Source organism: Vanessa cardui, chromosome 26 (assembly GCF_905220365.1).
Source record: "Vanessa cardui chromosome 26, ilVanCard2.1, whole genome shotgun sequence".
Classification (NCBI taxonomy): Eukaryota; Metazoa; Arthropoda; class Insecta; order Lepidoptera; family Nymphalidae; genus Vanessa; species Vanessa cardui.
The window spans coordinates 5,107,937-5,135,036 of NC_061148.1; the positions used below are offsets into that span (position 1 = coordinate 5,107,937).

Here is a 27,100-nt window from a genome sequence, read left to right on the forward strand (position 1 = left end):
ATAGACAATGACGCTGTAAGAAATAATAACTATTCCTTACATCGTCAATTGCCACCAACCCTGGTAACTAAGATGTTATGTCCGTTGTGCCTGTAATTACACTGGCTCACTCACCCTTCAAACCGGAACACAACAATTCTGAGTACTGTTATTTGGCGGTAGATTAACTGATGACTAGAGGGTACCTACCCAGACAGGCTTGCACAAAGTAAATAAATTTAGCTACAGGGATAAGGATCTTGATTCGTAGCTATTTAGTGATATATGGAATGATCAATTATTAGTAATTACCCACAGCCCAAAGACTATGGGTGATGATGATCGCTTACCGCACAAAAAACAGCCGTGCAAAATCCTAATTATTTCTAAGAAAGAATATTCTCCCATCATCAGTTTTTGCTCGAAATAACCGAACAGCATAATTATGACTGTGAACCCACTATCCTCGGTTAAAATTCAAGCGTCAATTCACTGGTCTACGTAGGTTCTTAATAATTAACTATTAATACCTCTATTATTAATAATACATGCTTGTAGCTCAGTGTGAGATCCCGTTATATTCAGGATGTAAACAAAATGAACAGCACGTATTGGCGAATTTTAATTTCCTGTGTTCAACAAAACATGAATCGCTATTATCTTGAAATTGATCTCCGCCATATGTTACAACTTTTTTCGTAATTAATATTGATCAAATCTGTTTTTAATAACAAAGGATATAATACATCGTTAACTATATTATATTATGTATTAAATAACAGAATAGAATAAATGAAAAAGGCTTGGGAATAATTAAATTAAAAAAGAAATGTTATTCAAAATCAGAAATAATAGTCCACAAGGAGTTGGGTTGGGGACTGTTGGGAGGGGCAGCGGACGTGTTGCGAAAACGATCCCGCAGCTTCTCCTTGCTGATGACGGCCATCGCAGGGTCTTTAGTGAGTAAGATCTCACATAACCCGACATCCCCCCAGGAGTCGGGTATCTATGATGATTTTCACTGCGTTAAAAAAAAAGAAGGAGTTGGGGACTGCTGCGAGGGATTGTCAGGTAAGACGTGTACCAACTCGGGAGCACATGTCCGTAGCACGATAGGAAAATGCCACCGGGTCCAAACAATATCTAATAAAAGAATTGCGTTTCGAATTGCGTTTTGTCGGAATTTATTCTCCGCCATCGTAATAACACATCGTGGAATTGTTGATGATGTATGACCCAGTCCACAAAATGTAGTCGCGAGGAGCATATAACTGGCTGGCTGTGTATCATTTAGAGTACATACCATTATTTTAATTGACTGCTCCGTCGTTATAGTGGTAACGGTAGTAGCAAGTGCCTTTAATCTAAGGCACGGTCTCAAATCTTGGAATCAATCGGACACCTCAGAAGTTTGGCCAATCCCAAAAAAAAAATAACCCAATTGATGTAGCCAGGTCATTTTACTTACACCCTAGCTTGATGCTTAAGACGGGATGGATATACCTTATGATGTGCCATTAAAAATGAATTTGTAGAAACTCGGGGCCTGGAAATTTAAAGTGTTATCACTCGTACCCGGAGAGCACGTAAAGTCATTGGTCCTAAGCCTGAACTCATTCCGGTAGTATTGAATCGTTGTCTGAATAGATTTCATATTAATTCGATTATTTCTGACAGTTAACAAAAATCATTATCAATTCCATTCATTCTCTGCCCTTTGAACTAACACGCTTTGGAATTGATTAGATAATTTACTTACCAATTATTTTATCTTGATTAATATCCTCAACTAAAAACAATACTGGCTTCTTATAGCAGGAAACCATTGAAAATTGGTCCAAAGACTTGATCAATGATAAATTATGGTTCTAAAGTTTCAAGAGTTGAGCGTGTCATTTATACCCTTCTAACAAGTTCGTAAGAATTTCCATGGCGTCGATACGTTACGGTATAAATTGTATGCAATTTCTCTTCCTAACCGAGAAATATTCTTAGGGTTCAATTTGATATTTATTATGAGTTTTTATTTATAGTATCTTGTAAAAAATTGTTGTGCTTTTGATTATTCGTTTTTTGGTGCGTTTGTAAAATATAGTCCTTGATATGCTTTGTGATTTTTATAGAATAGAAGAAAGACTTTTATTTCTCGCTTCAAATTAAAGTTAATTATGATTTAATTATAGTTATAATACTAAATAATAATATTTATAATGTAAGATTTAAAAATATGAATTTAAATTATTTCAATAATTTATCATGTACGTTAAGAACCCTTCTTATATTACAGTTTTCATCAACTATTTTTACTAAACCGTAATTCCACCGATTTAATGGTCTTCCTCTCTATCTAATACCGGCAGGGCCTTGTCACCGTTATCATCGACAAAACACAAGAAATAATAAAGAAAATAGTATTTATGTTCTATAAAAATATGATTGAAAATAAGATGAGAAACATCTCAGCCCTATAATTTCAGACTAAATGAAGTAGTGGTCAGTATGGGTAGAAGTATAATTATTCTAAGTAGTTGATGATAATTCACTTAACCGGATCCAGATTAAGTCTTGCAAGGGAAAATCACACATCTAGGTCCCTAAGAGTTGCAAAGAAGTGGTGAGAGATGATTCGCTTAGCTGCATCGAGCTACCCGTAACCCTTTATATTTGTCCCTAACAATAGCGTATTTAATGATATCCTATGTTAAGTCCCTAAAATGAATGGTAAATGGTAAAACGAGATGGTCTAGTGGTTAGAACGCGTGCATCTTAACCGATGATTGCGGGTTCAAACCCAGGAAAACCGCTGATTCATGTGGTTAATTTGTCTTTATAATTCATCTCGTGCTCAGTGGTGAAGGAAAACATCGTGAGGATCGTGCAGGTTGCATGTGACAAATGTCATAGAAATTCTGCCACATGTGTATTGCATCAACCCGCATTGAAACATTGTGGTGGAATACGTTCCAAATCTTCTCCTCAAAGGAAGGGGAGGCCTTTAGCCCAGAAGTGGGAATTTACAGGCTGTAATTGTAATTTTTGTGTATAATTTATGACATATCTTCATTCCACAAGGAATTCCCTGAATAGTTTCATCCTGCTGGCTTTGACTGTACGTTGTATGTCAATTTTAATTAAGAAGAATTGTTTATTTAGAGCAATGATGGACTGATAGACTGAAATACAATAATTCCAGAAACTGTAGCTATGCGGCCGGAACTATACGGACACCTGTCAAAACACTGCACAGCATTCAGAGTTATTAATCGTCATGAAACCACAACAAAACGAGATGGTTTTTATACGAATATATATTACTCCATATTCGAATAGTCTTTTTTATATGATTTCCTTTTGAATTTTTCAATCACGAGATTTAAAGTAAATTTTTAACAAAACCAGAATACGACTTGAATGACGAAAAAAATGTAAAGCATGCTCTATATTAAAGTACAATAAAAAAAAAGAAGTATGTATAGTACCTATTTCGTTTCAATGACAAATATCCACTGTTTACAACAACAACAACAACAACAGCCTGTAAATTCCCACTGCTGGGCTAAAGGCCTCCTCTCCCTTTGAGGAGAAGGTTTGGAATATATTCCACCACGCTGTTCCAATGCGGGTTGGTGGAATACACTTGTGGAAGAATTTCTATGAAATTTGTCACATGCAGGTTTCCTCACGATGTTTTCCTTCACCGCTGAGCACGAGATGAATTATAAAGACAAATTAAGCACATGAATCAGCGGTGCTTGCCTGGGTTTGAACCCGCAATCTTCGGTTAAGATGCACGTGGTCTAACCACTGGGCCATCTCGACTCTTCTGTTCAACCGTCCACCGTTTAACCGTTTTTATAAAACAAAAGAAAAAAAAATAGATTTTAATTGATACTTTTTTTTAAATAAAATATTTGAAGTTGCATTTTTGACAAATTTTGAAAAAAGCTAAGAACCGTGGTAACTTAAAAATGGTTTACTTTTGAATTATGCATATGGGGGTTAAAATTATTGCAAATAGTTACCCCTATCACCTCCTAACGGATATACGTCGTGTCACCAATAACCCTGTATTTTTAATTATTGATAATATTTTTTTGTGAAATTTGTTACCTAAGAGGATGAAATTCCGGATGAAAGTTGTAAGGAAGATCGTATTTGTGGAAAGTTAACTTCAGCCACCTAGTAATAAGTGGTCACCACTGCCCATAAAGAAATATTGAACATTCCTCACATAGCAAATGCGTCACCAACATCGAAACCAAGATGTTATGCCTTATGCCTGTAGTTACATTGGCTCCCTCGCCTTTCAAACCGAACTACAATAATATTCATTATAGCTATTTGGCGGTAGAATATTTGATGACTAGGTGGTACCTTCCCAGACATTGCACAATATCCTACCACCTACCAGCTGCCAACAATAATTCTGAATTCCAAGCCTTAGTCATAACTAGTACTTATTACATGGAATTTCAGTGTTTTCCTGGATTTTGAACTAGTAGTCCACATGTTTCATCCACTAAGGCACCTCAGATCACAATTCTCGATGTTATTATCACGCTGACATCGATTATATAACCAGTAATTAACAAATTACAATTTTAGTGTTAATTATTTAGTGTACCGTTTTAATTTGATTAAATTGCTCCGAATTAGAATTCGGAAACGAAGCAATTTATTTAATCGTATTGGTTATTAGTTTGAACAATTAATTCTTTATTTCTAACTAATAGTATTATGTTGCCATTTTTAGAAGTCACTTGAAATATAATTCTCCCGGTTAAAATATATAGTGACCTTTTTTTAAATTTACTGATAGTAAGAGATCGAAATTATAACATACATCAACAACCCTTCTAGGGAATTAGGACGTTATGTTGTTAAACTTTCTTCATTCTTTCAAGTGGATCATAGTCTTGATGGTAAGTGGTCACCACCGCCCATTGACATTGGCGCAGTCAGAAATATTAACCTTACATCACAAATGCGCAACCAACTCGAGAACTAAGATGTTAGGTCCTTTGTGCCTCTAGTTACGATGGCTCTACCCTTCTAACCGGGACACAACAGTACATATATCGTGGGACCAACTATGGGAACTAACATGTTAAGTTTCTTGTGCCTGTAGTTACACTGGCTCACTCACTCTTCAAACAAACAGAATACAATAATAATGCTCAGACAAGTTTGTACAAATTCTTACCTCCTAATAATTCTAGTAGTAACTAAGTAAATACTTTATAACAATAGGAACAAACTATAAATTAATTGTTTCTGTACATACTATAAAACAAAGTGACTTATCCCTGTCTGTCCCTTTGTATACTTAGATCTTTAAAATTACGCAACGGATTTTGATGCGCTTTTTTTAATAGATCGAATAATTCGTGAGAAAGGTTTCTGTATATAATACACGGGCAATAAAGTAAAGAAACACTGACAATAATTTTAGAAGTTAGTGTGATATCGTAATTAAACATATTTTGTTGTATATTTAGTATCAGTTTGGTATTGCTATTTATGTATAAATTAAATAAATATGTACAAGCGTCAAAATCGCGTAACACGGTTAGTCGACTTAGGACATTTCAAGAGTGAAATACGAAACGAGTTCATACAGAATTACTCCGCTACGTGCAGCAGTGCAGTGTGAGTTAATTTATATTAATTATAAATAATAAATACGGAGAGTGCTTATGGATGCATCGTTGGTTCCGTGGCTAATAGGGATCCTCGGTCCTGTGTTCAAAACTCCAGGAAATAGTAGAAGTTTGACATATTCTATGGAAGTATTCCTAGGGATGGATTATGGCTAATGAATATAAGGAATAAAAAAAATTATTTTAAAATTTAAACTGATAACATAACAATTTCGTATCCTTTTCCAGGATAATATTCTAATTAATTTTATAATTTAAAATAATTCGAATTGGTCGAAATTTGGTATGCAGCAGACTTATACTCCAAGGAAGAGCATAGGGTATTTTTGACTAACACGTAACAATCAATCCTTTAAAACTCGAGAGACGCCGCGGGTGACAACTAGTAATTATATAATCAAACATAATATTTGAAAATGGAAAAAATTCAAAGATCGTTTTAAAATAAAATTTTCCTTTCCCGCATAGAGGATCGTAGACAAAAGACAAAGTAGTATCACTTGAGGCCACTTTGCGGATGTGGGCTTTGAGAATACACTCGGCTAGGAGCACCACACTGCGTGTTTTAAATACATTTTCAGTTTAATAAACAAGAGGCTGATGGAGCCCACGAAACTTTATAGTGAAGTAACAGAAGCGAATACAAAAATAAAAACGAAAGACAAATAATAATTTGTTATGTCGTCAATAATTACCAAAGGTGAGTAGCACATAATTTTCATGTGCTTCATTTTTATGTATCTCGAGTTTGGCAGTGGAGGAAACCTGCATGTTTCTAATTTTAATGTCTGTCACATATATATCTCAAAACCATGGTGGGGCAAATTATCTCTTCCAAGATAGAAAAGGTCTTAGACCAGCAGTGAAATACTTTCTTTAATTCAATAGTAAAGTCACGGAACCTTTTGGCGAATTAACAAAAAATCCTGTAACTGCACTACAAGGAAATTAGTTTCGATTTAGTATATAATTTTGTTGATTCACCATAGTTAATTGACAAGCACTATTTGTTTTACAATTTGTGCATACATCAATTTTTTAATAAAATTAATTTGATTGTATCATAAATACCTAGAAATATTAACGATTATATAATCATTCTTTTGACATCAAATTGACCTCATAATATTAATTAATCATGTAATAGACTCAATTTTAAATATGATTCCATATTATAAATTCAACTTATAATATTATAAATCATTTTATTTGTAACATATTCTTATGTTAACTACAGAAAAGTATATAGGATATCTTACATCACACTTTCTCTATCACTTGCTAGTGAGACCGAATTTATAAAATAATGAGTTTTTTCATTATTTTATAAATAATTCAGAGTTTTTTTTATGGTACGGATTGGCGGACGAGCATATGGGCCACATGACGGTAAGTGGTCACCATCACCTATAGACAATGACGCTGTAAGAAATATTAACTATTCTTTACATCGTCAATGTGCCACCAACCTTGGGAACTAAGATGTTATGTCTCTTGTGCCTGTAGTTACACTGGCTCACTCACCCTTCAAACCGGAACACAACAATACTGAGTACTGTTATTTGGTGGAAGAATAACTGATGAGTGGGTGGTACCTACCCAGACGGGCTAGCACAAAGCCCTGCCACCAAGAAATAATATTGTACCGACATCTATTACATCTAATATATGTGTAGTGTTTTGTTATGCGCATCATGTATCGGTCTTTAACCCCACGATTACGAAAGGCTTACAACTTAAAGAAAACGTGAGGGTAGAACATACAATTTATTTGATCTTTTGAGGAGAAATCATGAACGACATCTATGTTGGATTTTAATCTATTCCAGACTAGTTGTGGTCAATATACCAAAACATCTCTCGAAATCTGCACATGTTTTTCTTATAAAATTATTATTTGTCCTAAGAAAATCCCAAAAGCATGGTCACATTACTCGTGTTATACTAAGAGTACTATATACTCCATATTTACAACATATTGTTCAGATAAGGTACCACAAGAGTGTTCTTAGAGAACGTGTGAGCATAATAAAGAAAATTAAATTATAATAATATTGATAACATTAATATATTTTGTTTGTTAAATATAAACGGAAAATGTCTCATAATCTTTCTGCTACTCATTGGCCTATCTACGTCATTCTAATATGTCAGTAAAAATAACAAATGTCATACTCTAGCATATTCAGAAATCGATGGAAGATTTGAATATACAATATTCCGTCCCTTGAAATTTTCAGCAACAACAACAACAGCCTGTAAATTCCCACTGCTGGGCAAAAGGCCTCCTCTCCCTTAGAGGAGAAGGTTTGGAACATATTCCACCACGCTGTTTCAATGCAGGTTGGTGGAATACACATGTGGCAGAATTTCTATGAAATTTGTCACATGCAGGTTTCCTCACGATGTTTTCCTTCACCGCCGAGTACGAAATGAATTATAAAGACAAATTAAGCACATAAATCAGCGGTGCTTGCCTGGGTTTGAACCCGCAATCATCGGCTAAGATGCACGCGTTCTAACCACTGGGCCATCTCGACTCAAAATTTTCAAACATCCTTTCTTAATGAGGAGGCTGAATACCAAGTAAATCGTACTTTTGGAGATTTCTTTATGAGGTACGGTCAGTGGTATTCACATCACATTATCACATCATCATCCCATTTTTGTCCACTACTGGACAAAGGCCTCTCCAAGTGCACGCCACAGTGATCTTTCTCCGGCTACTCGCATCCAGCTCCTGCCTGTCGCCTTGCGTAAATCATCAGTGCTATTATGACCGGAATAATGTATTTCTTTAATCAATAGAACGATTTTCTTGCGTTTGCAAGATAATAATACATATGCCAATAAACCCTTTGAGTTACAGTGTGAACTTAAGAGATAAAAATAATAAACAGAAAGTGCTATAAAACTTAATCTGTACCCTCGTGTGCAATCTCAGGCAATTACTTATGTTTTTCTCGAACCTGTTTGTAACACAAACAAATTAAATTGCAGTCGAATTGATTGTATTTTCTTAGCCATTGTAACACACTTAATATATAACGATTATATCTTTCACAGCTGATCTCCAATTCAATTTGGTGAAAACATTTGTGGTGAAGTTTCATCCAATACATTTAAATAAATAAATAAGAGACAGCATACATAGTTATGATCCCAATATAAGTAACTAAAGCACTTGTGTTATGGAAAATCAGAAGAAACGACGGTACCACAAAGACCAAATACCTAAAAAACTATAATATAATAAATAAGTACCCAGACCCAAGACAATCTACACTGACTCAGCCGGGAATCGAACCTAGGACCTCGGATTGGCATACCCATGAAAACCGGTGTAGACACATCTCTCCGTCGAGTGGTCGTCAAGTTTAGGCTATCCGATATCTTTTCCGCAGTACACGAAATTATAAGTTTAAATTACACAGCAGAAACTCAACTAAACAGTACAGTACAGTAATAATCTGTCAATTTACTGTTGGGCTAATGCCTCCTCTCCCTTTGAGGAGAAGGTTGGGAGCTTATTTCACCACGCTGCTCCAATGTGGGTTGGTGAATGCGTGTGGATTACTGTAATCCGGCTACTTGGAGGTCGGGGAGGATGGTTTGGGCGTCCTGGCTTTGTGCGGCCCATGTTGACTGGACGTCCACGCTAAGCCCGGTATTAATATGGAGCCCTTGACGAATCCGGGAGGTGCAGGTTCACTAAGGAGAGGTGAATTAGACTCGAACTGGGCTTAAGATTTATGTGTTCTAGTCTTGTGAATCAGATCAGTAAAACAATTATCAACCGTCTTGTCATTCTCAACTGACCATCACATCTGAAATTAGATCGTGATCATCCATTGGTGAATTCACATCAGAAATTAGACATGATCGAAAAGAGTACCGAAACTTAAACGCTGCATGATTTAATACATTTGTTGTTTTTCTGATCCGAGATTCATATCTAGGATCTTAGATCTAGCTAGTCAATAAACCAACCAAACAATCTTAATACGTATTTAAACCTTAAGCAAAAATGGCGCTACAAATTCTTGGCACATCAACGCCATCGTGATTGATCGGTTCCGACCAATAATATTATGAAGATTTAGTAAACAATGCAAGAAGACACTTGGAAACTCAAATAACGTATACTTTACTAGCGACCCGCCCTGTCTTTGCGCGGGTGCAATGATATGACATCAAAGTAGAAACTTCTAAAATTATCAGTGTTTCTTTACTATATTGTCCATGTATTAAATACAAAACCTTCTTCTCGAATCAATCAATCTTTAAAAAAAAAAACGCACTAAAATCAAAAAAAGGTTTAAAGATTTAGGCATACCTAGGGATATAGAGACAGAGAAAGCGACTTTTATACGATGTAGTGATTATCTATACTGACATTAAGACGAACTTATTATACGAACATTGTAATTTGGTACACCAGTTTAAGTTGATTTTATTAATCCACCAGTTGAAGGTAAAATCTTGGAAAAGGTTTGTGGGCTATTTATATGCTCGGGTAAAGTCACAAGTTGTGCTAGTAATATTATATGTGTAAATGGTCATTTTATGTTTGGTTTTAAATACTATTGAAATCTCCATCGTGCATTTTGATGTATTTTTGTATGTCCCTGCATTTTTAATTACAAGCATCATCAGAATCTAAATTTTATTCTTTCTGACTTTGAAGATATTAATAGGGATGCTATCTTGTACCATGTTTATGGTTGTTGACCTTTTGTTTCCTTTTGTCTTCAAAACTGCTCATATCTTAATCATCATATAAAATTTTCAATAAAACTTATTATAATATTGTAATATGTCAAAGAATATTTTATCTTATAAGTCAGCGTGAAAAATAGGAGTACGGTAGCGATGATACTAGTTCGGAAGCGACCAGCGATTTACCGTTTACGCGACGAAAATTCACACATTGATAATAATAATAATTACAATTTTATTGCGAACCGATTTTGTTTTTTATTTGTTTCGTTTAGTTCAGGATAGCCCGAAGATCGTCCATTACAATTTTATCGGCATTAGAAGTTGTAAAGATTTTTTTAAATTTTCCTTAGAACTAATTACCGAAGACGGTTGTTTTATATATGTATATGTATTTAAGGGGATTTTGTTACGTTTGTTTCTGGCGATAAAACCGTATATATTTTTTTGTATCGGTTAGGTTGCCTTCAAAATGAGTAATAATCATCAAAGCACATAATACCTGGAGTTTTCCAAGATTGGTACCAACATCTTACATTTCAGATGCATGTTCTATACCGAGCCATGTCAGATTTGATGAAATCTGTTGGTACTGGATAGCTTCTTATGGCTTATACCACAACCGTTTTTATGTAGGTTGCCTATCAATCATTCTTGCAGGTGACAATAACGTACAAAGACACACCCACATAGGCTTCGCGAAATTGTCAATTGCGGTACTGTCACTTTTATAAGGAATATTCTTCTGAGAATAATCAATTATTCTCTACCTTATTGAATTTCTTCAACGACTTTTGATGTACGAGTGATATCTAATGATATAATTAACGTAAATGTATATGCAATTTTTGTTAAGACACTTTTTTAAAGACTGGCAATTCAAACTGAAACTCAAACTCAAATTTTCGATATGGAAGCATTACAATTTCATTGATAGACAAATTAAACACTGCCACCGGATCGAAAAATAATACCCGGACCTGAAAAGAACCGGGTCTTCTTAGTGCTAAATTGACATGCTTGTTTATTTTCATTTGAATTTTTAACTTATTTGTCCTTTTTGAGCCTTCTATTGACGTCATTTATGGACTGATTCATATGCTGTTACGGTAAATGGCATGGAGATTGACGCTCTTAAATTGGCATAAGATTAGAACAGCGAGCGCGTATGGACCATCTTTGTTTTCTTGCCTTGTCTGACGACTTCGTAACGTTTGTTCTTCTATAATTATTGAACTCTTCTGTACTACCCAGTTAGTTATGATTTGTGTTATTATCACTGTTAGTTATATTGTTTATATTTGTTTGTAGATAAGTACAGATGTTGATTTGAACACAGCGGGGCTTCCCTCTCTTACGAGTTTAGTTTCTTTTAGTTGATTGATAATCTCCACTTTACTTTTAATTGGTTCAAATTTGTTAGAAGTCAGCTTGATGGAATTGTAAAAATCAAAATCAATTTTAATAAAGTCGTCTCTAGGTCACCAAGCAGATGACCTTTAATACAAAGTTTTGATGTTTACTAATTTATCTGATAAGGTGACCCAGACGCGAATTCCCAGTAATAAAATAATGAAGGGGGTTCCAATGTTTGTCTAGGTGTTCAAAAATTACACGGTTATCTACACATTACAAAGTTGGACTTTTATTTGTTTAGGTCGACCTACTTTTGTTTAGTTTAAAATTGTTTTCTAAAAGTTTTAACGTGGGATATATTTTGTAACATCAGAATTTCCCATTGCTCTTGTAGTTGGGTATAACACTGCAGATTCAGGAGTAGGTTGATATCTTGGTAATGATAATAAGCTGCCGAAGAATGTTATCATTTTAATAATACTATAAATGAACGCACGTGAAGCCTATACTTTACGTAAGCATTATCTGGTAGTATCAAATTGCCATATTTTAGAAGTAGGAGAAGAAGGAAGTAGAAGAAAGAGAGAGACGGTATCTTGCATTTGTATGACTTATGTGCACTAGTTTAACGTAGATCAGCCATCTTAATGTGGATCATTCAAATACAACAGCAACAGCACAACACAAACACAATAGTAATAGCTTGTAAATTTCCCACTGTTGGGCTAAAGCATCCTATCCATTTGAGAAGAAGGAAGCATATTCCATCACGCTGCACTAGTGCAGGTTGATTGATACATATGTGGCAGAATTTCGTTATAATTAGACACACCAAGCACGATTACAAACACAACTTAAGCAATTAAGGACATTAAAATTCAAGTATGCTTGTCTTTGTTTGTACCCACAATCATCGGTTAAGACGCACGCGGGCTAACTGAACCATCTTCATTCTTTTTTTTTTTCAAAATAAAAAAAATGTTTACAAGAAAATGGGCAATCATCCCAATATGGTCTATATTATAGAAAGAAGAATTATAAAATAATACGATTTTATTTTAACGTTAACGTAACGTACAATAATAGTTTGCAAAATAAATACAGATTATAAATACACATAAAATAGAGAATGAACATTCAAGAATATTAAAAATAAATACAAATGTCATAATTTTGAACAGTTGCGTCATATGTCAAATTAATAAGCACAAAAATGTTTATAAAAAAAATGTAACAAAAATTTATATTAAATGGACATCTGATCCTGATAAATAGTAACGCTCATGATGTACCTGAGCTAAAACGATTATATACTTTTTGAAATTGTATACATAACGCCAATGGGTCTGACAAGCAGCCGGGAAATGCTAGCTCGTCGCAAGATCGACGAAGCTACAAGTAATTCCAGGTAATTATTAAGTGAAATTTGTCCTTTTATATCAGTATATAATAATAATAAAGCCTTTTTTATCTTCTATAATGTTAACATATTTTGTAAAAGAAAATACGTATATCTGTTACTTTTGTATTGTGATTATTTCTTTTTTTTTTTTTTTTTTAAACTGCTATAGGAACCCCTTCGTAGGGTAAAGGCCTCTAATACTTTCCATTTTTCCTATTCTGTGCTAATTTTATCCAGTCTTTCCCAGTGGTTTCTTCTATGTAGTCTCTCCACCGTCTTAGCGGTCTGCCCACATTTATTTTTATATATCAATATATAATTAATCTAAAATATTACCAGATTGTACTCTAAAATATCTTCATTAAGGCTCATTATTGCTTGAGTTGTCTATTGTTTAAGTAAATGTATCAATATTTGTTTTGATAGAACTAAATTATTATTATTATATTATGGATTTGTAATGAAGCCTGTATACACTTTTTAGGATAAAACTTATAATGGGTGGCTTTAAATGTCAAAAGTTGAGGTACAACCGGCCAAGTTCGAATCGGTTTCGCGTACCAAGGGTTCCGTACTATTATACATAAAAATGGCAAAAAAAAACGTTTGTTGCGTACGACCCCCTTAAATTTGTTTTATTTTGATTTAATTATTATTCTTAAAAATAATATATAACTAAATATACTGTAAAACGTTACCTTGTTGCTGTTAAACACATTTGTTGTATGGAAAGAGAAATACACCATCTGAGAAAATTTCAAGTGTCTAACTATCACGGTTAATACGGCGGGACTCATAGTAATATGGTCTCGTATTACCCTTAGCTACGGAACCCTAAAAAATACCTACGTATTTTTATAACATATGCTTCTTATATTTTATGTAATACATAAGCTCTTTGTGGATTACGCGTGTATTCTAAATGTGTGTGCGTTAAGCTGGTTGGAATCACGAACGAAAATTAGTTATAATATATATTTATTAAGCTGTTTTATGAAGGTTTATACTCTGAAGGTTAATTGGTCTTGAATATTGTATATTTTTTCCGGGAATTGAACGAAATAAGGGTTATTATTGTTAATCATGGCTGTAGATATAGTTAATAGTGGAAGGGCTTTGTGTAAGTCTCTTTGAGTAGGTACCACCCATCAGATATTCTACCGCCAAACTGTAGAAATCGGTATTATTGTGTGTGTGAAGGGCGAGCCAGTGTAAATACAGGCACGGGACATATCTTAGTTCCCAGGGTTAGTGGCGCTTTTGAGCTTTTGAACACTTGTTATTATAGCGCCATTGTCTATAGGCAGCCTACCTATGTCATAAAACAATCCATGTATTATCTTTACCAATTATATTTCGTAAAAATAATTTTCAAAATGGAATCGATAAAAAGTAAACAAGTAACGGTCTGCAAATGTCTCACTGCTGGGATAAGGCTTCTTTTTTGAGAAGAAGGCTTTAAGAGTCATCACTCCGTTGTGCGAAATTAAGCACAGGCAGGTTCAATCACGATGTTTTTCTTAACCGCTATATTCAGTACTGTTTGAACATTTTACGGTTTACTATGTATCTATACATATAATAAAATTGGAGTGTCTGTATGTAATATTAAAATAACCGTTTTTTACTAATTGGATATGTATACACGTTACGTTTACCAAAATATTGTTTTTACAATTTTTGTTTGGCTTTTTCAAGCTAATGTTTTAACTGCTATATCGATTTTGACGGGACTTTCACTGGCAGTTAACTATAGTTTACTCGTATAATATGGGAGTACTTTGGCTATATATAAAAAAGCGTGGAATTAATACCTGTTGACTTCCAGGCAGGATATATTAATTTAAATAATTGTATTAACTAACATGACTGTATTTTTTTTAAATGTTGAAAAAGAGTAACTACTGAGTTTCTTGCCGGTTCTTGGTAGAATCTACGTTACGAGCCGGTGGTAGCTTCACTTAATTTTTAAATGGCGATTCAAAAGTGCTTGTAAAAGCCCACTTGAATAAAGTATATTTTGATTTGATTTAATTTGATTTGGCTATTTTTGGAATTATACATAATGTAATAATGAAAATCAACGAGCCAGATCGCGATCGCTGCTAGTAATATATATAAAAGCGAGGCTGCTGTAACAAACTAGTATAGGAATGAAACAAGGCAGTAAATAGCGCTTAGTAACTAAGAACGTGGAATGTTGATACTGAAATGCAAACAGGATGAAGAGAGATTAAATTAATGCTATAATAATTATATTAAAACACAAGCTCCTTGGCGCAAAAGATTCTTGGAACGTTGAAAAATTAATTTGAGATAAAATTGTTGAGCTTCTACAGATATAAAAGGATGGTTTTAATATTTTCGATGCGTATCTTCGTTTTGGCAACGATTTCGCTGTCCCGTAGTACATATGGAAAATTTTAAAACAACATACTATAAAGTTTTTGTATTAGTGCATTTACTGCTTTTTTCTTGCTTTTATTTGAAACTATAATTCATTGAAAGTCTCGAAATCAAAATATACTTTACTAAAGTAGGCTTAAAGTAGGCTTTTAGAAGTACTTTTGAATCGTATATGCGGAATGAAGATTGTGCCTAGTAGCTACTTACTGTTAATTAAAATGTTGTATATGTTTATAATATACCCTGTCTGGAATCCAAGAATATCATTCTAAGAGATTCAAATTCTCATTTCTGTATTAATTGCACAATCGATCTAATTATAATTAATACATTTCAGATGATTTTATTTCCCTTGCAATATCTTTAACCGATTAAGCTGATTTTTAGGGTTCCATAGACTACTACTACCCTTATAGTTTCGTCATGTATGTCCGTCTGTCTGTCCTGGCTCGTTCACCGCCGTTTCTGCACCGATTGCCACTAAAATTGGCGGAGAGATGTATACTGATAATCCAAAAATTGGTTTTTAAAATTATCGAAAAATAATTATTTTTTACCCATACATTGTATTTGTCCCATACAGCGAAAAGTTAATTCGAAAAAAAAATTTACTTACCCCATAGTGTGGGGTATCGTTAAAAAGGTTTCTTTAAATACAACAAAAATTGCCTTGAAACCATGTGGATCAAATCCCCCAGTCTCGATATATACTAATACAAAGTTAAAATTAGAAAGGGCTATCTGAGAATAAGCCAAAAAATAAAGTGACGTCTCTGTAAAGAAAAATGGCGGAGTAAATTATTAATGTATGATTCAAAAGCTTGTCGCGCGATTTACTTTACTACCAAGTAAATTAAATAATTAATTATTAATAATTTTAGTGTAATAAGTGGTTATCTAGTAAGGAAGTAGTTAAATTAAAAAAATATAGAAGTAATTGTGTTTTGTTTCAGCTTGTCTAACCTACGCTACATCATACCTACTGATAAATCGAAATGGAAAATATTCAGGAAGAAGGAGTAAGTATCGTTATCACTACATATAAATAAAGTCCCCCGACCGCGTCTGTATGTTCGCGATTAACTGCGAAAATACTGAAAGGATTTTCATGCGGTTTTATCTTATAGGCAGGGTGATTCGTGAGGAAAGTTTAGGTATATTTAATAAGGTTTTTGTGTAAATAAGTTGAAATAGAAAGACAATTGTTTAACATATCGGTAAAAATCAAACCACCAGAGAATTTTCGTTTCAATATATTTTATAACACCAAACAAAAATAATAATTACATAAAAACAACTCATGTCCATCCGTGCGATGCCAGGATGGACCGCTAGTTACATATATATCCTTTTGATAATTATTTCTCTAGTATATATTTGTATAGTTATCGGGTTTTAATCATGATCAGCTGACTGGCTACGATTGCCGAGACTGTTATAAGGCAAATATCAATGTATTCCTTATTTACAATAGGAAGTCGAACTGGCAAATTGTTATAGTTATAATTATATATAAAGTTATAGTGAGGCAAAATAAGGTAACCCAATGCCCGAAACCAAACTACCCCCTACCTTCCAACTCTGAAAAAGAAACTAAACGCGGTATATAATTAAAAATGTTTAAAAAAAAACAGAAAGTTGACAGTAAACTGACCACACACAGCGTGTCTTGATTACTCATAAATTTCATAATTGGAAAAAGTGTTATAACAGCTGTACCCCACGAGCTATAACAAAGTTATTGCTAGGATAGGATGTAACTTATAGTTGGTAACTGTAAGTTACAACCTAGCATGGCTGCTTGCACTGATTTCGTACTAAAAATAATTTTGTATAGAACGAATTTCACAGTATTGTCAATTTTCTTGTCACATCAATAGTCTTAGTTAAAAGAGCAAATCTGTGAAACTATTTCCGTATAATTTTTATATACCTACTAAGGCAACATGCTTATCACATTCCCTATCCGATCCGTAGGCGTCCTAAGCACGTCCTACACGATCCCGTCGACAGACTCACTGCCGACAACATTACCCAGATAGGTACAGACAACACACACCGACCCCGCCGGCGGGGTCGAGGTCCCTATTTACCGACACGTCGGCGCCTAGGCGTACGACGTTGAATGCACACGTCATTCTCGGCCTCGGCTTAGGACGAGGTCCGGCCGTCATTGGCCGGACCTCGTCCTAAGCCGAGGTCCGGCCTCATAGGAGGCTCCCTTAGGATGCGCGTATTCTGAGCCCTTCAGTGGGCTCCCATCACTAGGCCTGAGCATATAGCTCGCCTACCCCACCCGGTGACGCTGTAGAGGCCAATAGGGCCAACAGCAATACACATTTCGAAAAAAAAAAAAAAAAAAAAATGCTTATCACTACATAGTATAAAACAAATTTCTTTTCTCTGTCCATATATGTATGCTTAAATCTTTAAAACTACGCAACAAAATTTGATGCGGTTTTTTTTAATAGATAGAATGGTTCGAGAGGAAGATTTTTGTGTATATATTATTTTGCGCATGGACAATATAGTAATGAAACACTGATAATTTTAGAAGTTTCTTAATGTGATGTCGTAAATAAACAAAGTACATTTAGTATCAGCTTTGCACTCGAGCGGAGCCGGGGCGAGTCGCTAGTTTATCTCATAAATGGGATCAAAAAATAGTTTGATTTTTAGTAGAAAAAGAGGCGAACACTAATCCGTAGTAGTATGATAATTTATAGTTTTATAAGCATTAAGATTAATTTTACTTAGTGACTGATCATTGGTTGTTGATGACGTGATGAACGACCAATGAGCGTTCAGTATTTAATCAGATTAGTAAATGACTTTGTTCATCATTAAATTCAGTCCTGACCAATAATAATGAGGTACGTTATGATTTATTTATTATAAATTGACTAACTGGCAAATACGAAATGTTGGTAATTGGTCACCAATGTTCATAGATATTTGTTGAGTAAGTAACCAACATTGGGAAATCATAATTTGTCCGTTATTGCCCAAAAAATACTAAGTATTGCTGATTGGTCTTTAGTAATAGGAACTTACCCAGACAGGCCTGTACAAAGTCAAATGTAGACTTTGATTTATTAGATTTTTTCATCCTTTCGATTATTAGCCGTCTTTAAAAAAGGAGGTCATCAGTTCGACATGTGTGTTTGTAATATTGTCAGAACTGAATTACATTTGTGTATTATAATCCATTTATGCTTCCAAACGCGTGTGATTAATTTCTTAAGTGTATGTCTGTATAGTTAGTCTATGAATCTCTCGAAAACAAAAAGGCATAGCGACATGATCCTTAAATGTCACATTCTGACATTTCAGGATTGCGTTCTTCATTACGAGTTTGTTCTAAAAAAAGTAATCGATCTGCAACTTGAATTAAAGTGATATTTAATAAGTAAACAATGTTTACAAAATATAAATCTACTCATTGCGTTGTTTTCCATCATAATCGTGCTTATATGATCTTAACGGTTAAATAAAGGCTATAAATTAAATTTGGCGGTTTGTCATATTTGCTCATTGACACATGAGAACATTGAAATGACTCCATTTATTATAAAATTAAGTTGTCACTACTTTGCTTCGTACTTAGCCTTAATAATAATAATAACATGTAGAGGTTTGTTCGTGTTTTAGACTGTAGGTTGTCATGTGTCAGGCAAAAAAGTAGGCTATATCCTTTCTTGTAGTTCAAGTTTGCTTCATACCAAATTCCATGAAATTCGGTTCATTGGTTTAGTCGTGTAAGAGCGACAGACAAAGTTACTTTCACATTTATAATATTAATATAGATTAAATATATAATAGGTATTTTTCTACATTTCAGACTTTCTCCGATACCTGTTTATCCAGCGTCGCTGAAGCCTGTGAAGGGTTGCCCATGCGGGAACAATGGGCCATGTAAACAAAAAATCACGCCCAAGGGAGTGACTATACATTATCCACAAAAGTTTGTACTTTATTAAAAAAATAAAATAATGTACTTTCTTTTAATATAATGGAGTCGATTCGGCTCAGGGCGAATGCGTGCAACTTAACCGATGATTGCGGGTTCAAACCCAGGCAAGCACCACTGAATATTAATTTGATTAATTAGTTTAAATAAAACTAATTATAACGGATGAATCGCGTATATTAATTATTTTTAAACATCCCGACGTTTCGAGCACTTTGCAGTGTTCGTGGTCACGGGTAGTCTACGCGATTCATCCGTTATAATTAGTTTTATTTAAATGTGTAATAATCGCGAAAATTTAAGACAACATTATTGATTAATTAGTGTTTATAAATAATCTAGTGCTCGGTGGTGAAGGAAAACATCAATTATCAACAAGAAAATTCTGCCACATGTGTATTCCAACCCTCATTGGAACAGCGTGGTCGAATATGATCCAAACCTTCCCCACAAAGGGAGAGAAGGCCTTAGCCCAGCAGTGGGATATTAACAGGCTGTTTTTCTTATAATTGAAGATTAATAGTAGTTTATTATAATGTGAATGAAGTTACGGACTTATTAGGCTATATGGATAATGGCAGACAATAATTGAGTCCCGATTCTGAGTAAGGTAAAATAAAAATTAAAGTAGCTGCATTTCTTGTCATGACATTTTCGTCAATGTATGTTTCTATGTCTCAGATAAGTAAAGTGCTTGTAGGAATCCAGTCGTGTGGTATTATCATATTAGTGGATTTTATTAATGGTACCTATAAGTACATAGGCGAACAAGCAAGTGGATGGATAAGTAAGTAAGTGATCACTAATGTCCACAGAAATGTATAATAGAATATCGCTGTAAGAAATATTAGCCATTTCTTACATCGTTAATACGCCACCTTTAGAATTAAGATGATATCCTTTGTGCATGTAGTTACACAGGCTCACACACACAAAACCCTAACACCAAGTATTATGTGTCACAGAATAAAAATAGACTTGGTTTCCGGTCAGGAAGTCGTTTACAATTACGTCATTTCCTACAGTATGTGTGATGTATTAAAACGTGCTTTAGTTTACGGTACTAAAACATTTATTTAAACGAGTTTTCTTTTTATTACAGAAAAAAGAAATTTTCATTCGGCGGTAGCAAACGCTTTTTACCGCCGGCAAGAGATATACCGTTTGTCAATAGGTTTGTAATATTTTAATTAAAAAATATAATTTATGAGGAATATCTTCATTCTTCGTATGGCGTGATGACAAACGGCATGCCGCCCTTTCATGCCGTCATGACGCCCCCCCCCCCAAGCTCTCTATACCCATGTATTATATTATTAATAATTTCGAGAATTTCGTTTAACAATAATGACCTTAAGTCGACAACAATATGAATGAAAATATTTATTTCAATTCAATTCTTAGTCTACTGGCTTTTAGTTGTGCAGGCAGGGCACTGATTATTTCGACATTGTCACGTAGGACGGAGAAGACACGAATGCGATTGATTGTACGTTTTTTAATATTTAATCTGTGAAATTCAATGACATAACAGTTCAACGGGCGGCCATGTTTGACGTTTACGGGTGCGTTCGGAAAGTGTGTTCCAAATAATAATTCCGCGCAGGGGTACGTTTGTATTTATATTCATTTAGGATCAGTTATTATATCCGAGTGAAGCCGGCTCGTCTAATATATGTTTAATTTACTGTATGGGCTGGAGTAAAACATCTTATGTTATTTTAAACATATCTGTAACGTGTATGCACAATCAAATTTTGCTTTGATTAGTTTAGAACGCGTGCATCTTAACCGATGATTGCCGGTTCAAACCCAGGCAAGCACCGCTGATTCATGTGCTTAATTTCTCTTTATAATTCACATCGTGCTCAGCGGTGAAGGAAAACATCGTGAGGAAACCTGCATGTGACAAATTTCATAGAAATTCTGCCACATGTGTATTCCACCAACCCGCATTATTATAAACCTAAAATAAGCCGTGATGACCCAGTGGTTAGAACGCATGCATCTTAACCGATGATTACGGGTTCAAACCCAGTCAAGCACGACTGAATATTCATATGCTTAATTTGTATTTATAATTCTTCTCGTGCTAGGCGGTGGGGGAAAACCTTAGTGTCTAATTTCAAAGAAATTCTACCACAACCCGCATTGGAACAGCGTGGTGGAATATGTTGCAAACCTTCTCCTCAAAGGGAGAGGAGGCCTTTAGCCCAGCTGTAGGAATTTACAGGCTATTGTTGTTGTAGTTTAGATACGAAAGCGTAACATAAAAACCTATTTAAGTATTTTTATAGTATATTTTTACACCGTAATGTTAAGCTAGAACAATGTCTATAACATTAACTAATATGGCCACCTGTAATACAGTTGCAAACATAAAATAAATTGCGCAAACAATACCCCAAGGCGCAGTTGTTTCATATTTATACTTTAAGACTATAATATAATTATACTACATTATACGGTAGAAAGCTAATCACTGCAAATAAAAATAAATTAGATAAATTTATGTTATAAAAAAGGCTTGATTTTTAATCGTTATAAATCAAAGTACCTATGACATTTTTTTTTAATTAAGTAGTAGGAAGAAAAGTCAATACATCTGATGGTAAGTGTTCACCGCCGTTAGATAATTGCTGAAAAAAATAGTAACCATTATTGTAAGTCATCACCAATCTTGGGGTTGTTACACTGGGTCACACACCCATCAAACCGGAATACAATAATACTGCTATTTGGCGATAGAACATCTGATAAAGAAGTGGTAACTGGCAAGACAGGCTTGCACAAAGTCCTACTGCCAAGTAAATTATTGTATGCAAGTTCCAGTATTTTTCTCTTCGAAAATAGATATCCGCTTTATGTGGGCGCCAGTGTCACTGAGTACGCCGGAATACTCACTAAAAAACCAGCATTACCCTTCTGTATCATCAAAATTAGATAATTAGAAATGGCCCAGCGGTTATGTCAAAGATGAGCTCGAACTTGGGCAATCCGCACTGATTTTTCATGAGCAGTTTATGTATTTTTATCTCTGATGTGTTCAATGGTGATGAAAACCGATTTAATACAGAATCAGACACATCAACATATGGAATATGCTCCAAATTCTCATGAGAAAGGAGCCCAGTGTGATATCTTCACTTCGACAATTGTAATTTAATATTTGTATGTCATTGGTTAATATAAATATCTTCAAAGACGTAGTGAAAGTCGGCACGGTTAAATATGTGCCCATTCATCCGCAATGAAGGGAAGCCGGTTAATCAAGTAATTTTCCTTAAGATAAAAGAAAATACCTCATAGTTTAACCAACATCGGATTATTTATAAGCAATTAATTTAGAGCTAATCTGATAAAAGGCATCATCTTGTCTTTTATATAATATTATACCTTATCTTAAATTCATCTTAATAAAATGAAACCTAAGGGATTGTTTCTTAGATAAAATCTAACTTCTGAACTGGTTTAATCCAAAATGCTTTAGCCAAAATTAGGCTTAAAGTTCAATTAGAAAATTTTATACCCCAAAACCATAAGAACTTTCATATTTTGCATTTCTTTTAACGATATTTATCTAAACTAATATTATAATTGCAAAAATAACTATTGACTGTTATCTCTTCACGCTTAAACCTCTGAACCGATTCTAAATGAAATTAGGTATGGACATTTTTTCGACGTTGTTCAGTTTGCCCTTTGAGTTGGTCTTTGAGGTGTTGTCTATTTTTCCGAAAGTTTAGTAGAAGCAGGTGAAGCCGCAGACTAGTGCTAGTGTTATAGAAATGTAATTCTGCTTTTGTTCCAGGAACAAGGTCAAAGTGATCCGACAGAGGAAGTTTCCCTGGTGATAAGAAAATATGTGGTGAGTTAAATTTAATATTGTTTTTTTTTTTCAATTTTAATAATTTATTTCTTTATTTATAGATTTTCGAAACACCATCGGCATATTCACAAAATATTCAGAAATTGCAGGAAATGAGTTCATGTATGGCGTTTAGATTTTAAATTTCAAATAACAAAAAAAGAAACACAAAACACTCCTACTTCAATACCTTTAACTTAAAAAATAAGAATATGAAAGATCAAAAAAAGAATACATGAGAAAAATGAGTCATTAGTCAATTAGACTATACGTAGTTTTATTTTGGCCGATCTGCATTTATTCATTTTGACGACCTCCGTGATCGAGTGGTGGTATGGTTTTCATCGGTACGCCACTCCGAGGTCCTGGGTTCGATTCCCGGCTGAGTCGATGTAGATTTTATCACTAGTTTTCTATGTATGTTGTCTTGGGTCTGGGTGTTTGTGATACCGTCGTTACTTCTGATTTTCCATAACACAAGTGCTTTAGCTACTTACATTGATCAGAGTAATGTATGTGATATTGTCTCATATTTATTGATTTATTTATAATTTGTATTTTCTATATATTCAAATGAGGTTGAGCAATTATAGTTTTAGCTCGCTCAATCGTATGTAAAAAACATCAACCATAATTATCAGAACAGCGTGGATGGAATAAGAAGTAAATCTTTTTTCAAACGCAGAGGCATTTCCCAGTGGAACATTACAAGTTGTTACTTAACTTTCTTTTTATGACATGTTACGTCATTGTTTTTCTGCGAACAAGAAATTCTAATGGCCTTGTCATTTAGAGTTTGGGATGTAATGAAGAATGATCATTAGCCATTCCTAATGGAATGTATCTCGTAATAAAGAATTAATCTTATACAATAATGCTACCAGCTATTTTGGTATAATATTGTATAGCTTCTCAATAACTGCCTGATTTTTTAAGAGGCTAGATACAAATCCACAAATCAGATAAATCGTTTTTGGATCTTCAAGTCAAAAAATTCTTAGAACAGACCCGAGTTTGGAAATTTGAAATGATATTCTGATGTGTTTTGGTACATAAAGTAGTTGAAGCTTCTGAGGTTCTAAGTTCTTGGTAGTTTCGGCAATATTACAATAGCAACAACAGCCTGTAAATTTCCCATTGCTGGCCTAAGGCCTCCTCTCCCTTTGAGCAGGAGATTTGGAACATATTCCACCACGCTGTTCTAATGTGAGTTGGTTGTAGCAGAATTTCCTCACGATCGTGAAGGAAACACCACCGAGCACGAGATGAATTATAAACAAAAATTAATCACATGATTATCCAATGGTGCTTGCCTGGATTTGAACTCGAAATCATCGGTTACGATGCACGCCTTCTAACCACTGGGCTATCCGGGCTCAATAAAACTGGCAATATTATAAAAACAAAATTTACCGAACTTATAATCGCTAGCTGAACCATGATCCGTTTCGCTTTCGACCCCGTCATAATTAACACCTTTTGTTCCGTTATTAGATTATATCGTTACACAATAATTGATCGTTACTGTATTAACGTAGCCTTTGTCTTCTGCATTGTCATAATTAGCCATTGAGGTACGAGTATCAGTTCTACGTAACCGGGTCAGTAGTGAAAGCCCTTATTGTTTCTTGTTTTATTTGCCCAGATAAGTTTGACAATACAACATTTTCTAGGCTACACGTGTTTATTTTATTGTTCCAGCTCAAATATAAAACTGGTTACATTTTTTTTCTTACAAATATTTTTTCTAGCAAATTGTGTAGTACGTCAATGTTGTTTTTACATGTAGTAGTGAATTATTCTGTATATTACTCTTAATGAAAATACGTTTTGACATTAGTTGATATGTAAAACAACAAAAAACTGTTATGATGGTTTTGGCTGATCTGGCTGGAAAGAAAAAGAAAAAAAACTAATCATGCGTTTTCCCTGTATGATGTAAGGGGTTAATATGTGGGAATCGATGGCGTTAAGTGGACAAGAATACCTACTGAAAATCATAGGTACCCCGTACCAAGGGGTAGCTGAAGTCCACCCTTTAGAATATACTAAGATTTTGTCATATTGAATTCATAGTTTATATTTCAATAGCATGCAGAAGGTATATTGTCGCACATAAGTGACGGAACTAGAAACAAATTATATAAATATTTTTTAGAAGAGTCACTTTTTATAAAGTCATTACTATAAATATCATCATAAAAATGATCATATTACCTAAATTTTGATGCAAAATGCAAAATTAAGTTACGCTACAGCCGTCTATGTAATCCATCGACTAAGCTGAGGTCAACTGGCTCCGCGATGAAGGAAAACTTTATGAATTAATCTGCGTGTATTGGGTGAAAAACTCCTGTCATAAATCAGTGTGCTAACAATTTTCTAAGGCCAGCCTATGAGGGTATTTTGAAGATATTACATTGCTTCTGCATTTACGAGAATAAAAGGTGATATCTTCACAATATGCTTCAGAGTTTCGGTGGTAACACGTTTAACCATATCAAAAATGTTTTTGTTCTAAAGTGGTATTAATGTATAATTACATATATATGACAGTATTTCACTAATATTTCGTTGTTTCAGAAACACAGTCGTGAAAGTTTCTCACCTGGAGATTAGACAAGATCTACTGGAGTATACTTCACTTTGTAACTTCGCATCTCTGTGATTATAGGGGTGGAAGTTTAAACTTTGGGACCCTTGGTGGAAATTGCTTTGAACATTATATTGTGTATTTATATATACATTTGTAATATTCAATTGTTAAAAGTTTATAAATATGTTTATATTTTTAGTTTGTTTTATTGTTATTTCTTGGTGTTAGGGCGTTGCAAGACATTTTATTATATTAATTATACCACTGATCATGTCCTGTGCCGTAAGCCGATGTAATTTCAAACACCATATTTTAGTTTTAATGTCAATGGGTGACGTCATACCGTTGATGACGCCGCTGGCCATCTGGCTTAAGGTATCTTTCGAATTGCGTAGCACACATATACTCGATCGCCCCATGATCAAATTCAATACAACTGGAATAAGTTCAGTTTCAGTACCAATGGTTTTACGAACTTAACGAGAGTGGAAACACGTAGACTTCGACTACCTATTTTATTGGTACGAAGGTTAACCTACATAAGCTAGCCACCACTTAAACTTTACAAGCACTTTTGAATTGTCATTTTACAATTAAGAGAAGCTATTACCCATTCGGAAAGTAGATTATACCGAGAAGAACCGACACGAAACTCAGTAGCTACTCTTTTTCAACAGTTAAAAAATACAAAGTCATGTTAGTTAATACAACTATTTGAATTAATATTAATATATCCTGCTTGGAAGTAATTAGCTTCACAATTGGGTCCAAAGTCCAACTACTCCAGCAGTAATACTAATAAAATTGCCATTTTATTTTTTACATAAATAGTTCAAACTAAGAATGGGATTTTGTAAAATATGTAATTTCAGTAGTTCGGGATGGCCAAAATAATATTATCGTTTTACAATGATGCTTCAATGTCTCTATCTATTGCTAGAAGGCCCCGCTATCGTCCAATTGTTTTATAATGACAGCTCAATCATATTTAAAATAAGAAATAGTGTTATATACCAGTACGAAATGCTATGAAATATAAAATAATATTAATTAAAGTTTTACAAATTATTGATCAATTAATTACAATAATAATTGTATATAATAAAGTAAATTCAATAGCTCCTGCTATATTAATAATATGCAA

At 34.1% G+C, this 27,100-nt stretch overlaps 1 long non-coding RNA gene across 1 annotated transcript; it reads left to right on the forward strand.

The window, feature by feature from the left end:
* Positions 1–20,592: 20,592 nt before the first annotated feature.
* LOC124540832 lies at positions 20,593–26,093 on the forward strand. Its single transcript, XR_006967170.1, has 3 exons — positions 20,593–20,666; positions 23,304–23,360; positions 25,944–26,093. It is a non-coding gene; the product is annotated as an uncharacterized LOC124540832 (long non-coding RNA).
* Positions 26,094–27,100: the final 1,007 nt, after the last annotated feature.